Source organism: Tamandua tetradactyla, chromosome 18 (genome assembly GCF_023851605.1).
Source record: "Tamandua tetradactyla isolate mTamTet1 chromosome 18, mTamTet1.pri, whole genome shotgun sequence".
In the NCBI taxonomy this organism is placed as follows: domain Eukaryota; kingdom Metazoa; phylum Chordata; class Mammalia; order Pilosa; family Myrmecophagidae; genus Tamandua; species Tamandua tetradactyla.
This window is the reverse complement of record NC_135344.1, coordinates 11,906,195-11,919,843: the sequence shown is the minus strand read 5'-3', so window position 1 is coordinate 11,919,843 and position 13,649 is coordinate 11,906,195. Positions and strand designations below refer to the sequence as shown.

Here is a 13,649-nt window from a genome sequence, read left to right as displayed (position 1 = left end):
TCTCAGATGAGACATTTCTTCCTTCTTTATTCATCACTTCTCCTGTCTCTGACTCCATTTAAACTCAAGAGTAAACATCTTAGGTAAAAGCTAATGGCTTTGTCATTCAAACATATCTATATCCCTATTCATGTCTCTATTTGCTTCTTAGGGTCAGAATTGAGATATTACCAAGAAAAATATATGTCATAATTATCATGGTGTCCTGGTATTTTGACTTAAAGGGGAAAAGGTACTTAATTTTAGTGGAATGTTGATTGTACCTTGTTAGGAAGTCTCTTCGTTCATTTTCTGATGTTTTCACCTAATAAGATGGAATATAGAGAATACTGTAATAAGTATTCACTATAAGCTATTTGGATTAAGAACTATTACAGAGTTGTAAACTTGTTATCAAATTAATGCAAGACATTTAAACTATTTTTTTGCAAAATTATTTATTTTTAAACAATTTAAAATATATCTGGGGTGAGTTAAAAGTCCCTGTGCATCTATATTAGATGCAAGTATTGTCAGAGAGTCACTGTGTATTAATAATAAATGTTGAGATGGCTTCTCTGTTTCTAGAAGCATTTACATGTACTCTTTGTGAAATCGTGGTGCACAGAGGTCTTTGGACTACCCTGAACCCCGCCTCATCATGTGGACATAGCCTGTCCTTCCTCTCCCCCCACCCCGTTTTCCTCATGATGCCATGTGTTTAAGAACTAGCCAGTTAGCATCAAGAAAAGATTATTCTGATTTTCAACTACATGTATTTAAAATTGTACTTTGTGTTTATTTGGCGGGCAAGACTTCATATGGTTCTAATTCAGAAAGCCAGTTTTTAATGTGCTTTTGGATATCCATAATATAAAATACCCTAGAATAGTATGCCCTGCTACCATCTAATGTGGAATCACTAGGTTCTGATAGTGTATTGCTGAAAATCAAAGTATTTGCCAAGAAATTAAGTTTATAAACAGAAAAGAAGGTATTACAATATTTTCTATTTTTGTATGAAGAGATACCCATTCGGCTTAAGTAGCATGACATAATATGAAAGATTGGTTTTATACAGTAGTAAAACAGTCTGGTTAAAAATGGAAAGGAAAAGAGATAGTCATCCTGTAATTTGGCCTAGATATAATTTCATTACATTTTTGGATCCTATTGAAAGATGGCTTAGATGACATATGTGGATGAAACCTCTAAGTGACTTTTCAGTATGTTTCTAACAATCTGTGCTTAAAGCAAGAAAAAGAAAAAAACAGGAAAGCTGTACCCATTTGCCATAACAAATGGATCAGAGCTTTTAGTGTTTTTTTTTCTTAAATCAAATGCTTCATCACAAACATCTTGGAAACCAGAAACTATTTTCAGACTTGCAAGGACACTATTATGCATTTTTAAAAATGGTAAGAAAGCAATAGAAAGTACTTGAAAAATCTTTTTCTAAGGAAAACTGTTTTCTTTCTACTTGGTACAATAATCTAAGAATTTAGATATGGAGGATCAAAAATACTTATCACAGGAAATGATGACAAAACTAAAAATAATTTTTAAGGAAACCAGCTACACAGGGCAGCCACTTTGCTCTTGAAGAAATTCAATGCCAAAAGGCTAAATCATTGGCATATAGGAAATAACGTATAAAAATATGCTTTGTCATTTCTGGGCCAGTATTATTGAAACAGGATAAAAGTTATTAAAAATCTTAAATAGGTTATATGCAATGCCTCTGCTAGTGCTGCAAGTCTAAATGTTTCTTAAAACTTTCAGAAATGCCAATTTTAATTATAACAAGCCACACTACAGATGATGAGATGAGAGATGTTGCTTTATGAATGATTCATAATACTATATTTTCAGTTAAATCTTAATTTGCATTTAATCAAATGTGAATTCTTAATTTGAAAGTGAAATCACACTACCAGCAATAGACAGTTTGGTTAAATACTTGATAAGGGAGCAATCACCAGTTCCATAAAAACTTTAAAATTCTCAAGTATTGGTACGCTAGTAATCACAAATATGATTTCTTTTAATACTTTTTTAATCCTGTAAGGAAGATTTTTTAATAAGCATTCTTTCTATTAATCATAACATGGCAAAATGTGTAGTTGCTGTTTCTGAAACGTGTTCCAAAGTCTATATCCAGAGATACGAAAAATTCTTACAGAATTTTGTAATAAGTATACATGTTGGATTAAAGAAATTTTATAGTCATGTTGGAGTGCCATGAAATTAATACTTGCAATCCAGATTGCTGTAGTTTACACTTTTTCTCTATGTTTCAAATCAGGTGTATACCATTTGTATGAGAACACCACAAAGTGAATTATCCAAAGTCCATTGATTTTAATATGTTTTTTGGTTTGTAAACAAATTATAGTAATTTCTTGCACATTTTTGGAAATTAATTGTATAAGAATTTATGTATCTGCTTCTAGATACAGTGTGTAAATAAAAATTTCATTCACAAAATATGCCTTGTAATCTATTTAATATCCTGATACAGTCGGCTACTAATTAGTATACGGTTTACTAGATGAGTTTTGAATGTCCCAGGTTAGAGGAGAGGCAGCAAGTTTTAGTAAGAAAAAAGTGAAATGATGCCACTGTGGTGTTGTTGTTTTAACTCTTGAGGGATGTCAAACAAATTAGGAACCCACCAACATTTATAGTGTCCTAAAGCCATTCAGTATAAAAGGCTGAAGTGAGTTGGCCATACATCCAATAAAAGAACTAAATTAAAAAAGAACAGTAATAAAGCCTCATGAAGAGGTTAGCCTGAGTTGATGAAATGTTTGAATTGTGACATTTTAAACCTGTCATATAATGGTATTTTGTGGAACTAGAACCAGGTCATCAAGGTCAATCTGTGTAGAAGTCTTTGGAAATGCCGTTGTATGGATCTAATTATATCTGCTGAATTTAAATGTATGTTTTTAAAGGTCTGGAACATCATGTTGGGTTGACCATTCTTTTAATTTCTTTCTATTACGTTTAACTTATCTTTTTTTTTTTAATCATAGAATTTCAGCATGACCTTGCTCAGAATATACCACAAATTTTGAAGCTGTAGCAACGTTGTGACATCACACAATAGAAGATCAGTCACAAGCCCCAAGATAACACTTTGGATCTAAAGAAAGAGTGTACCTGTGGTATATTAGGATATGATGACAGGAGAGGTCAAATTCAGGGATCCTGGCCTGGCGCTGTCTAGGGACTAGGTAGTAGTGAGCACCTGGTAATTGCCACCTGTGAGCTCAGGTGAGTTCTGCAGCCAGGTTCTGGAACTGCTGCTGTTCCAGGCTGCATTTCTCCCTGTTTGTACAGGCAGCCCCAGCAACACTTCTGCAAGGGTGGAGGGAAGAGGGGCCCCCTTGGGAAAGGCTCCCTCAGATCCTAAAGTCAAGGAGAGGATGGCTGCCACTGGGGGGCTGTGAATTGGGCCAGCTGCCCTTACCAGAGGCTCTTTTGGGCTACCCAAGCCTGCCCTTGGTAGCTTTGACTTACAGATAAGGGTAGAACTTCAGTTCAAAAGGAAGTCTTAGTTTTTGATCATGAGTCATGGGTTGCTCCAGACCTATTCTTTAATTTTTAGAAAATTAAAAACCTTTTAATTTTTTTCTTTCATTTTTTTTAGAGCAGTTGTAGGTTTACAGAAAAATCATGCAGAAAGCACAAAGTTCCTACATATCCCTCACAGTTTTCCTTAATATTTCCATTAGCATTGTTCCTTTATTACAATTCATGAAACAATGTTATTATAATTATGGTTTACATTAGGGTTTACTCTTTGTGTTGTACAGTTCTATGGCTGTAAAAAAAATGTGTGCAGGTAACATATACAATCTTAAATTTCCCATTTTAACCACTTTCAAATATATAATTCAGTGGTGTCAATTACATTCACATGTTGTGCTACATTACCACCACCATTACTAAAACTTCCATCACCCCAAACAAATTACTTACACCAAGTAGGTATTAATTTCCCATTCCCTAGGCCACTCCAGCCTGTAGTAACCTGTATTCTAGTTTCTGGCTATGAATTTACACATTTTAATAATTTCATGTGTGCTAGTTTGAAATGTTGTGCACCCCATAAAAGCCATGTCCTTTAATCCCGATTCAGTATTGTAGGCAGAAACTTGATTATCCGCACAGAAAAGTGACACCCCCAATTGTATGTGTGACTTTTTAATTAGATGGAGATGTGACTCCTCCCATTTTTAGTGAGTTTTGATAAGTTTACTGGAGTCCTTTAAAAGAGGAAACATTTTGGAGAAAGTGGGGAGCAGTTGTAGACTCTTGGAGAACAGTTGCTTCAGAGTTAACCGAGACATGGATGTTTGGAGATGCCTGGAGTGCCAACAGAGAGAGCAGATGCCTAGGCATGGGCAGAGCCCAGTAGACGTCACCATGTGCCTTCCCATGAGATGTTAAGCGAGCCAGAATCCAGAGTTGTGTCCCAGAGGAACTGAGTAAAGGCCCACAGAAACCAAGTGAAGAACCCGTACAGGAAACAAGCTGAGAGCCTAGGAGCAAGGGACTAGCAGATGCCAGCCATGCGCCTTTCCGGCTGACAGGTGTTCAGGATGGCATCAGCCTTTCTTGAGTGAAGGTAACCTTGTTGGTGCTTTAATTTGGATACTTTCATGGCCTTAGAACTGCAAACTTATTAAATTCCCTTTATAAAAGCCGTTCCATTTTTGATATATTGCATTCTGGCAGCTTGGCAAACTAATACATCATGTAAGTGAGATCATACAATATTTGTCCTTTTGTGTTTGTTTTATTTCACTTAAAATGATGATTTACTTAAAGATTCGTCTATGATGTAGTATGTAATCAATTTTAACTTGTCGCTCTATTTTCAGTTTTACTCATAGTATTTGTTAGGGTAAACCATATGTGACAAAAACCCAAAATAAGAGTAGTATCAATGAGATAGAGATTTATTTATTTATTAACAGGTCAAGCTGTCATGGTGTTGTGGAACACAAAGTCATCTGGGGCTCGTGCTCCTTCTCCTACACTGCTCTGTCATCCTTGAGAGTAGGTTTTGTCCATGTGCTTCAAGTACTTCTTGAACTTGGGGTGCCATATTTCAGCCAGTGGAGAAAGGGAAAAGAGTATGATGAGGGCAGCATACCTTTTTCTTCAAAGGCATGACCCAGAAATTCCATTTCAGCTCATATTCTGTGGCTCAGAACTTAGTACAGATAAAGGGGAGAAGAATATAGAGTTGTGCTATCCAAAATGGTAGCCACTAGTCACATGTGGCTGTTTAAATTTAAATTTATTAAAATTAAATGACATATAAGATTCATTTCCTTAGATGAACTAGCCCCATTTCTATTGCTCAATTGCCACAAGTGGCTAGTGGTTATTATATTGGACAGCGTAGGTACCATTTCTATCATCATTGAAAGTTACTAGATAGAGCTGATATATGCAATAAACAATCTCATCCGTATCCCTCTAATCCATTCTCCACACAACAGCAGAAGAGAACTTCCAGATACTTAGCTGATCACCCCATTTACCCAGTGGCTCTTTACTGGCTTTTTCTGACCTCCAATTTGATTCCCAGAGACCATCTAGGGACATTAGGATTGGGTTATACAAGCCTAGGTCACAGTATGAATTGATAGAGTTTCCTTAAATCTTTTGAATTCCATTCCAGGCCCACCTTAGAGAACAGCTCTCTTCCCTTGCCAAGACCTGCCCCCTATCCAATAAATAATCTGCCCTTTTGTCCCTTCCTACCCATCAGTTTCAAATGTCTCTGGCCTTCTCCATGAGAAATTTCCCTCTGTAGCCACTTATTCTCCCCCAAATGCTTCTGCCTTTGCAGCCCCTTTTCTCGTTTCTCTCTGTGGTCCTTGATAATCTTGTTTTCTTGTAACTGGCTGGCAATAAGCCCCATTTGGCCCAGAGAAGAACTACCAGTCTAGTAGGGGCTGTGGGATGTGACAAAGTTCCCAGTAAACCAATAATTGCTTTTTTTTCTTTAACACAGAAGAATCCATTGCAATAAACTAAGGTTCTCTTGGAATCTACTCAGTGAAATCATCAGGTAAAGCTAGAGAGCTGGATTTTGCATTATTTATCTCTAAATAATAGTAAACACAAAAATTATACTTAATGTATACTGGTATGGTAATACCTAAAATAAACAACTCCTTAAATCCTCAAAATCCTGTGCAAGGCAGGCACCTTTATCCTCATTTCATAAATTTGGAAGCTGAGGTATGGAATGAGCCTACCCAAGACCACAAAGAGTAGTTTGCTTCCACACTCCATGCTTTGGTCCCAAGCGCAATACTTCCTCTAGTCACAGTTTTTAAAAATATGTATTTAGGATTTTTTCTCTGGATGGCAGGGGGAAAAATTTAGGCATAGCAAATTTCTTCTTCTTCTCCAGGGAACTGCTATATAATTTTACAAAAGAAAAAAGATAAGAATGCAGAGCTTACCATATGCAGAGACCTGACTGGAAGCTTGGCTGATGGGCTTCACCTCTTGCTGAGAAAGGAGATGCTGCTTTCTCTTTTTTGCCCCTGAAAAGATAGATAAATTCACTTAAAAAGAAGACTGCCTAACATCCTAATATGGGTACAAGATAAGGTGGAGTTGAATTGTAACTCAGAAGGACCTCCATGTCATTAACTGTAAGGAAAAGGGTAATTCCACTTTCAGCTCAATTCTTTTGGCCTCTTTTCATCCCCAGCCCTACCCTCCAAATGTCTCCCATGGAGAAGGATTTGCTAATGCATTTGGTCAGTCTGCCTGAGGCATTCATTGTGCCCTGTTTGAATAGGAGGCACAGTTTTATGCATTATATCAGACAAAAGACTCCACCCTTTCTCTTTGACTTCCTGGCAGTCATGCTCAGGAGGATTTTCTTCCACGTCCTGGCATTTGATGGTAAGCACACCCGGAGCAGAAACTTCCTTCCAGAAGCTGCCCTAGCTATACTTATACTCCATGTGTGTTCAAGTTTCTCTGCCTGCAACAAAGTGGGTGGGAAATTCCACCACCTGTGTTCATGTGGCTAGATATGACAAAGCCAAGTGAAACTCCACTCTCCACTCCTGTTCTGAGAAATAGAAATTTATTCTCCACCTAGCTCAATACCATTAAAATAGACTTTTCCTTTTTGTTATAAACCTTGACACAGTTGTCCTAAACTCTACCGGCAAATATGGTTAGCCTGGAAAAATTAGGGAATTAGGACAATTAAAACTGAAGGCAGTTAAGTGCTATTGAAAACACACTGGACTATTTTCAGACAGTGCACATATGAGGGCAGTGAGTTCTCTCACCTTTCATTTAACTGAAATATCTTTGCCCTCTTATTGAAAGATGTTTTCACTGTATCTAGAATTCTGAGTTGATTTTTGCTTTCAGCACTTTAAAGATACCATTCCTTTGTCTTACAAACTCCAGTGTTTCTGATGAGAAATAATCTGTTTGTATTGTTATTACTCTCTAAATTATGTGCAATCCTCTCCCTCCCAGAAGCTTTTCAGATTGTTCTCTTTATCTTTAGTTTTAGTAGTCTGGTATTATGTGCCTCAGTGTGGTTCTCTTTGTATTTACCCTCGGGGTTTGTTGAGCCTCTTGGCTCTGTAAATTGTTTTTTTCACTAACTTTGGGACAATTTTGGTCATTATTTCTTAAAATACTTTTTCTATTCCTTTCTTACTCTCCTCTCCCTCTACAATTCCAATTTCATGTATGTTAGACTATTTAATATTTTCCTAAAAATCACCAAGGTTCATTATTTTTCAACCATTTTTTTTTCTCAGACCTTCAGATTGGATAGTTCTTGTTGCTCTGGCATCAAGTTAACTACCCCTCACATCTGCAGTCTCCAGTTTGCTGCTAAGCCTATCTAGTGAATTTTTAAATTTCAGATATTGGACTTTTTAGTTCTGGAGTTTCCATTTGGTTCTTTATGGGAATTTCCATTTATCTGCTGAGATTTCCCATGCGGGTCCACATTTGTACTCTGTTTTTACCCTGTTGTCTGGTTTAGGGTCCCTTAACCCTATTATATTTAGCATTACTTATAAATTTTTATTGGGTGCTGGATATTGTGGATGAAATATTTTAGAAGCTCTGGACTGTTACTACCTGCCTTGAAAGGGGTTTACATTTTCTTCTGGAAGCTAGCTAGAATATTGGCAGGTTTTTGTTTTTTTTTTTAAATACTTCTGCTGATAAATCTTCAATACATACATACATTCCCTGCAGGGTGTACAATCAATGGCTCACAATATCATCACACAGTTTAATATTCATCACAATATTGGCAGATTGTTTTAATCCTTCTGAGGCTCGACTGTAGACATTTTATGACTGGTCTGTTTACATTTTCCTTCTACTCCTGGGGCATGGCCCTGGCTTCTCTGAGATCTCCACAAAAGGTCAAATGTTTACCGACGCACTCCTTGAACTCCAACCTCTGTCTTCCCCAGCACTTTACAGCTGTACAGTCTCTAGCTTTTTAGCCTCCCAGTTGCTGTTTTCTTCCAGGGTTCTGAAGTTTTGCTCTGTGCATGAAAATTTTAAGAGTCAGACAATGGCTTGATGGGAATTTGCATGTAGATTTTTTAACTCTTTCTCTGATTTCCTCCTTTCTCAGATTTTGGCCCTCAAATACAGGATTTATTCACTCCAAATGCTGACCTTTGTCTCCACCTGATAAGACTGCTACTTTCAGCTTCTCTTTCTCTGTGCAGCAAACTGAAAAATTTGCCGAGAGAAAAAGCCAGAGTAAATGTAGAGCTCATCTCATGTATTCTTCTCTCTTGAGGACTGTAACCCAACAAGTCTGCCTGACTTGGTTTCTCTCCAGTGCCTTCTCCATATTTTATATGTAGTTGTTTCTAGTGGGTCAGTTAATCAGATGCAAGTTAGTCTGTCATGACTAGAACCCAGTTCTCCAGCTTTTTAAACCAATGTCTCCTCCTCCATTTTTGTAGCAATGGCTCCTCTTTCCATAGGAGCTCACTTTCTTTAGATCATGCTATACTTAAGCTGAATATATTGCCCAGAAAAGATGATTTGCTTACTGAGCTCTGTGAGGATGTCTCTCAATGCCAGCTCTAATATCCAGTTCCCTTTCAGTTACCGTGTGATATGGTCCAGCATTAACAAACTAATTCATGGATTCATTCATTCAGAAAGTTATTTATTGAGCTCCTTTTATGTACCAGGACTGAAAGAAATTATAAGTAAATGAGTGTTAAGGAGAAGGTAGGGTACAATGGAGACTAACCTAATTGGGGAGGGGGTTTGGAATCAGAACAGAGTAAATACTTCCCCAAATCATAGTTGATTTTATGTTTGGTGGAAATCTCAGGAATTGAAGCCAAGAATTCCATGCTGTCCTGACCTCTCACCTCCCCTGGAGTCTCTGCTTCTCTCCGGATGTCTGCTTTTTCTCTTTAGCTTTTCCATGAGATGAGAGACCTACCTAGTTCCTGGCAGTCCTAGAGTCACATCTGTTGAGTTTTGTGACCAGCAACGAAAAGGAGACTCTTTGCTCTTAGGTCCAGCCTGGAGATCCTAGCCAGGACTCCAAGCTGTTTAAACTGGATCGCATGCCCACCCTTGATCGTGTTGCTGGTGGGAGGAGAGAGTTCTCAGATTGGCCCAGCCTGGCTTGTGTGGCTATTGCCGTGCTCAGGGGTGAGAAGTCTTCCAGCAGGGATGCTCCCTCCTCTCACTGGAGAAGGGATTAAAAGTTTCATTTAAAATAGACATGGTAAAACATAAAGAAAACATGCTAAATAAAATCCAGAGTTTTAAGTGTAAAATGTGGACACCTTCCCACCACTAATAATTTTGTATTAAATATGATCACTTTATATGAAGCATATTTAAATATTGAGGTAGAGCTTTCATATTCTTTTTTTCTTACGGAATTAAGTGCTGTTCTATGGGCATAATTAGATTTTATTTGTAGACTAGAGTAGTGAGTTTATCTAGCCAACTCTGCATGGCAGAGATGAGGAAGCATATGCTGGTGTTGACCGTTTCTTGGGAAATTATGTGAAAACATTTGGAATCCTTTAAGTGCAATGTGATAAAAAAGAAAATATCACCTCTCATTATTGATGATCCTTTAATGGCTGATATAAATGTACTGATATTGAAAAATTTTCTTTCTCTGCCCACTCTGAGAGAACCCACCTCTAGTCAGAATTGTTTCATTACAGTTTTCTCCAACTAGATCACATCTGTAAATACACATCAAGTTTGGATGAGGATTGAAGAGAATGTAAAATTCATGTCAGAATAAAGCCTTTTCTGTGTTTGGGGTAGGGGATAATAGAAAGGGAGAAGAAAAAGGAACACAAAATTCAGAATTCTTGAAGAGCCATTCGGTGACTTTTAAGGAGCATTACGATGTGTAGAGAAAGGAGATAAACTTTATCTTGTGTTTTGTTACATTTTAAATTTAATAAAAATTGCTTACAATAAAACTTATTAAAATAATAAAGTATTTTAATGAAGAGTAACTCTGATTAACAATCTTGCAATAGCTAATAATTTTCTGGAACATGAATTGGAGAATAGATACCAGAATCCTTTGGCAAAAAATTTCCTATGTCATTTGCATTTTCCATTTTCATTTTTTTTCCCTAAAGAAAACTGTCTGCAAATGTATAAAGATTCTGCAGTGCCCAGAGCATTCACTCTTTTGAGCAAAATCAGGTATTGCATGTACCTTTTTTTTTGCATGTACTTTTTGACCCATTTATGGAAATAAAGAAGTCTTTGTTTTATTGAATTATTAGAAGAGTCAACTTGAACTTTTATTGTAACAAAATTAAGAACTTTGTATTGCTTAATGGGCAGAGTTTAAATTTTCTCCTATTGAGTTAAATGTTTAGTTGCAATAATATTTTTGCATGGTGTGTGTGGCTGATCCTGTAATTGGTGTTTTGTTTGCTTAAAAATTGTGGAAAAACCCAGTCCATAACAAAGAGGTCCCCCCCCCCCCCCGCCCCATTATCTACGTAGGTAAATTTGCTCTGGTGAATGGAAAACATTCTGGCAATTAATTTGCTTTTATTCTGTCCTTGCCACTTTCAACCCGGGATTCTTCTGACTTTAATTCAGCCTTTTCTTCTCTGCAAATTTGGTATTTTTACTAATTCTGCATCATGTTTGTGCTGTGCATGTTCCAGTATCTAACAGTATTCTCTTTTCAAACATAAGTGATGCTTTTCCTTTTTTAGGGGGAGATTCAATTCCAAAATACTTCCTCCAGTCTTAGTATATGAACAGATTAAAGGTAAAAGAAAATATAAGTTATTGAAATTATTCCATTGAAGTCTAAAATCTACAAACTTTCCCTTCCTCTGATACAGCACTACTTTTCTTTACGGAATCCAAATGAAACCATTTTAATGAAAACGGAATGAGACAAAAATGTACGTCAAAACTTTTCTCGGCTATGAAGTTGGCGATCTCAGTAAAATGCATTTTCTGTGTCCCTAAATAATTTGCAAAATGATTTTTCATGGCTTTGATCACTTTCTGAGCTGGTCCCTTGATTTACCCAGGCAGTGGCCTCAGTTTCACATGAGAATGGCTTTTCAGAAAACAACATGGTTGTGAAACCAAACTTTGATCTATATCCTTTGATTGTGGGAAAATACAAATGTAATTCACTTAATAGAAACCATGTAATTTTTGGAGCCTTCAGTTGGCAAGAAGTTTGTGCTTATGCCTTTGGGGACATACTTAAGAAGTTCTTACTTCCTAATCCTAACTCCAAATTTCCCAGGTGATGATGGCTGATGGTTGGTCTGTGAGTGCTTTGAAACAGGATTAGTTTTCTGTGTGCTTTTTTTTTCCTACTACTTCTGAGGAAGTTGTTTTTCACTGTTTAGAATTTGAAAACAATTGGTGGAATCCAGAAATTCAGCAAATGCCAACTAGAAGGGAAATCTGAGCTTGAGTTTTTAGAACAATTTAAACTAGATATTGAGTTTTTCCTTTCTGCCTTATGTACTGAAATAGCTATACATTTGTATTATTTCCAGTCATTTCTGACTTTTCCGGCTACCTACATTGAGAATGTGATGGAAAGATTAAATGTGAAGTGTGAATGTAATTTATTTAATAATTTAATTAATATGCGTTCTTAGCTCAAGAGCATGAAAGAACACATCCAAGTACATCAAATATGGAACATTTATCAACTAATAAATTGCTAACCCTCATTGCTGGTTGTTAGGACTTTGGATTTTAACCCTGTTGTTAATCTGTTGAAAAGGTTTTCCTCTCTATAGGAATCAGTTGATAAGGCTGTAGCAGGGTGGGAATGTATTTCTATTGTTCTCAGAGAAAATTAAAAGGCAAAACTTCTACATGTTCAAATAACTAAAACTTAAAACTCTGAGACTAAGAAATAGAAAGAATATATTCATTTTTTTCAGTTTTCATTCCATATTAGCCTTAGGGTAAAAATTCAATTTTAATATCATGGTAAGTTTGTTTCTATTCAGAAATTGTGGCAGAAATGAATATGCTTGCACCTAGAAGATGAATTTATATATAATTAAAGTGATCTGTTTGAATTTACTATGAAATTTTCAATTGCATGATCTCACCAACTTATAGTTTAGTAATGTCCCCCACCCCCCAATCGCATCTCAGTAGATTTCAGAATAAAGTTCTGGAGCAAATTCCCTAGTAACCTGGGTCTTTCATGATGCTGAATTGGAAATTGTTTATAGCTCTCATTTTGGCAATTAATCATAGACTGCTTATCTCATTACTATATAGCTATCTTTTCTCCACAATGAAATTATAAATATGTAGAAAGTAAGGTTATGGCACTGTCATAATATGTAGTGTTCAGGACTTGATTACTTTCTTTAAAATAAGTTACTAAAATTAATAGTAATTTTTACTATTGCATTAGCAAGCACACACACATGCCAAAATTGCTCACGATGAAAATAAGGGTATCAGTGGAAGAATGCTCACCTTCCATGTGGGAGACCCAGGTCCATTTCCTGAACCATCCACTACCCCCACCCCCTCAAAAAAAAAAAGCTAATTAGAAAATTCTCAAAGTCTTCCTTTTCTTCTTTATTTGGGACCCTTAAAATTCTTGAGTCTTTTCTTATCTAAAGTGGATCCATATCCTGAATTCTTCCTGTCTTGCAAAGGGGGCCATGTAAGTTTCCAATATGAATTTAAAAAGGAAAAATGAGAAAGGTCTCCTCTGATAGCCAGTTTGGAGTATCCTAGACTCTAGAATCTAGAGAACCTCAGGTTATTGCACATCAACATTCATAGCTACAAGTTTTTGACATTCCTGCCATTGAAAAGTAGGGGCTCAGTGGCCTTCTCTCTGACCTGGGCTGGCTTGTGACTGCTTTGGTCAACAAGGAAGGCCAGAACTGGCTGCTCTGTGCCTCTGGGGGCTGGATTATAAAAGACCATACCACATGGGCCTTTTTTAGCTGGGCATATTCACCCTTGGAGTCCTGAGCAGCCGTGTGATAGCCACACTGGAGGGGTTACGTGGAAGCGCTCTGCCTGGTGGTCCTAGGAGACCTGTCCTTCAGCCAGCCCAGCCCAGGCGTGTGCAAACGCTTCCTGTGCAGAAAGCCCTTTGG

General features: G+C 37.0%; 1 long non-coding RNA gene across 1 annotated transcript; it reads right to left on the bottom strand.

Moving 5' to 3' along the window:
• Positions 1-4,937: 4,937 nt before the first annotated feature.
• LOC143662520 (uncharacterized) lies at positions 4,938-7,001 on the bottom strand. Its single transcript, XR_013165383.1, has 3 exons — positions 6,859-7,001; positions 6,474-6,557; positions 4,938-5,085 (listed from the first exon to the last, which is right to left on the bottom strand). It is a non-coding gene; the product is annotated as an uncharacterized LOC143662520 (long non-coding RNA).
• Between the last annotated feature and the right edge of the window lie 6,648 nt (positions 7,002-13,649).